This window comes from Glossina fuscipes, unplaced genomic scaffold, assembly GCF_014805625.2.
Source record: "Glossina fuscipes isolate IAEA_lab_2018 unplaced genomic scaffold, Yale_Gfus_2 28, whole genome shotgun sequence".
NCBI lineage: Eukaryota > Metazoa > Arthropoda > Insecta > Diptera > Glossinidae > Glossina > Glossina fuscipes.
In genome coordinates this window covers 16,436,214-16,439,689 of record NW_023998423.1, presented here as the reverse complement: position 1 = coordinate 16,439,689, position 3,476 = coordinate 16,436,214, and the positions used below count along the sequence as shown (strand labels likewise).

General features: G+C 34.3%; 1 protein-coding gene across 1 annotated transcript in view; it reads left to right on the top strand.

Annotated features, from left to right (window-relative positions):
* Positions 1-521: 521 nt before the first annotated feature.
* The window catches only part of LOC119636502 (probable serine/threonine-protein kinase tsuA), a 75,364-nt gene continuing 72,409 nt past the window's right edge, over positions 522-3,476 (top strand). Inside the window, exon 1 of the mRNA XM_038031873.1 lies at positions 522-2,103. The gene's annotated coding sequence lies outside the window, so the exon portion shown is untranslated. The remainder of the gene's footprint in view (positions 2,104-3,476) is intronic.

Sequence of the window (3,476 nt, the reverse complement as noted above, 5' to 3'; positions counted from 1 at the left end):
TCCAATTGCAATACTTCTAGTCAAGCAAAAGTTAAGGCAGTCGCAGAGAATGTACTTTATAGTGAGAGTTTGTCCACAACTGCAGATTGGGGGCGGGAAGGCTTCTTCGAGATTCATTGGTGAGTTGCAATTGTATGATCAAGGTTAACTCTCGAAAATGTTTGGATGTTGGTTTTCTCAACATTTGTTGGATACAAAGGTGGAGTTAATTGAGGGTTAATGGAAGAGTAGCGTTGATGATGGGATTGTTAATTTTCTTCTGCAATTTTCTCCTTAACTTTTCTTCCAGTGTATCTTTGAAGATCCAACTTTTCGATGACATCAGCAATGATTAGAGGAGCAGAAGCAGCATCATTTGCCACTCGACTTGGTACCCACAACATTTTAATTCTTCCGTCGGTAGTTGTAATTATATTCCTTAATTTGTTGATGGTGCTCCATCTCGAAGTCGAAAGATGCCAATTAGCTTGTAATACAGACAAACTGTCGGTAACAATGACGGTTTTGAGTTTGTTTTTATGGGCAAGGTTCACAGCGTGAAGGATAGCTCTGGCTTCGGTTGTGAAAGTTCAAGTACAGAAAGATGAATAATTTTGCATGTTCGAGTTAGAAATGGGCCCAAACGCCACTAGTAAGAAATCGTTAAAAGCCTCTTGCGACTTTAAAACACTTTTTACACTTTCCAATGCCATTTGTGTAAATGGAACAACGTAATTTAGCATAAATGAATTTTATTTACATTTTCTTCTTCTCTTCCTGCAATTCAGCAAATCAGCAACAGATGATTCACTGTGTTAAGTAAAAGAATTTCGTGTTTTTTCTTTACAATTATAACTAATTACAACTATTGTAACTAAACAACAACAACTTATCGCTGATAAAAACGCAGACCAAAAAATATTTACTAAATTTATTGCACGTATATGACAGAGGATCCATTTATTTTTGGTACAACGATATGGAAGTGGTTACACGAGTGCACTTGCCATGCCAGTTAATTTCACGATATCCCCTGGCAAAACGGATCATTAAAACGCGAACAGGCACCCGCGCAATTATACCCACACTGCAAGAGTTATATGAAATCTATGGCCCGTAGACCCCATTAACGGAACGTTTCCAGATCTCTTTGCACTATTTATTGTTTCCGCATATTTTGGTTTACTTTCCGGAAGGGCGTACTCATCAGTTAGGACTCAACGTCCTCTCTTGCTTAACTTTCCGTAGGCATATGCGCCATCATTGCACTCCTGCGTCGGCATCCCTCATGTAAATTCAACACAAGAGGTTTTCCTAAGCATATGCGAGTTAAATTGTGTGTGTGTGTGTGTGTGTGGGCACGTTGACCCCACGGTGCTTCAAACTTTTATTTTAGGCAACCATAAGCCTTCTTCTCTTCGAATCTTTAATGCGAAGCCAGACATCGTCATCATCATCCCCTTCCAAGATATATGCATCGGTATTTATGCCAGATTTAAGCCTTCTACCTTCGTTTCTGCGATTGTGATGATTTTACAAAGATTATAGATCGAATTGACCGCATAGAGATGCAAAAGACATCGCTAGTTCTATTAGGGTTCAAACAATTGTTGAACATATTGATCTCTTTTATAAGCGCGTGAGACCTTAAAAGTTCGGCTTGTTTTTTCACTGTCCTAAGGAGCTTAAGTTACACGCAATAAATTGTTTGACTTTACTATCATCAAACTTAAGTCATGACATTTTTCAACACCTAAAACAACTCTTATGGGTATTTTTTTTTTTTTTTAACTTTGCATATCAATTAATCATCATTTACTTTTAAAATTACTATTTATAACTGCAATTATCTATGATTATAATTAGTGCCGCTTCCTATAGGCATACAAAACTATTCTTTGAAATCGATCGTAATCAATTAGTGATTGGAAAGAATTGTTTTCCTAATCATTATAATTAATTATACGTTCGTTTCGCTTATTTATTATCATCCCAGTTATAATATATTATTAGAGAAAAATGTTTTCTAATTTAAATTTCTTTTTGTTTTTTTCCATATTTCTTGCAGATTATCAGCATTACTTAATACAAATTTTTGTATTCAACGAATATTTAATAACAGTAGTAAGTAAAATAATATTTGCAATATTTTTTTCAATCTCTTTAACATATATAATATATACACACATATGTAGTGTGTTGCTTTGTATTTAAGTTTTATAAATTAAAAATTTATTTTACACGAAATACTTTATTAAACGTTAATTTACTTGACTGCACAATATTTTACTGGTCTTTACTCGTTTCTTGTATTTTATTTTTCCTTTTTATTTTTATTTTTTATTTTTTTTTTTTTAATTTATTATTTTTCGTTTTGTGAAACGTAGAGCAGCAGGCGCATATATAAAATGTGTGAATTAATGAAACCGCTTTTTGGCACAATTCTCTTTCCGGAATTAAATGGTGTGAACTCAGTCAGTAGTAATAAAATGCTTTGTCTACGAAAGAGTTTATGGGCAAATAATAAATAATTCCATACACAACATATATACTCTCTCACTCAAGTGTCACAAGTGCAAGGGAAATAATGAAAAAGTATAAATAAATACGAAGAGAGAAAAAGGCAAAAAAAAAAAAAAAAATAAGTAAATAAATAAATAAAATACGAAAAAGTAAAAATATCTCAGTAAATTTTATTGTACATGCTACACACATTCCATCAGGAATCCATGTCAACTGTGGTAAGATGGAGAAAAATCAAACTGTAACCGAACCGTGACAGAAGAATATAATTGAAGAAAGAAAATTATATGAATATTATTAATAGCCTTCTCTCTGAAATGTGATAAGATTCTGAGGCGAACATCAAGGATTCCATAAAGTGTAAAGGTATTCCTCGAAAATCTGAGATGTAGAATCGCTTGATGCAAAGACCTGTTTTTCCCCGTCTTCACTAAGCTGCTTAAAGCAATCAAAAGCGAAATGCACTTTTACACAAACAAATTTAACACATATATTAGTTTGGGGAAAAAGAAATCCATTATTTTTATATGAACTTCAGGACTTTATTTAACATGCTTCGGATTGTCCGATTTGGGTCAAATATGCACCGTTTTGTTGTACGATTTGTTGCCAATTTAAAGGTAACTTCAAAATGTGTCTGTCATAGAAGTCCTGGTCTCTATTTGCAAAAAACTCTAGTAGTCGATTTTCACAATCCTTCCTAGATTCCAATTTTTTATCATTAAAAAAATTTTGCAATGCAAGAAAAAGATGATAATCGCTTGGTGCCAAGTCCGGACTGTATGGCGGATGCATTAAAACTTCCCAACCAAGCTCCCGCAGTTTCTGGCGAGTCACTGTAGATGCGTGTGACCTAGCGTTGTCCTGGTGGAACACGACACCTCTCCTGTTGGCCAATTCTGGCCGTTTCTGATCAATCGCTATCTTCAAACGGTCCAGTTGTTGACAGTAGAGATCAGAATTTAGCGTTTGGC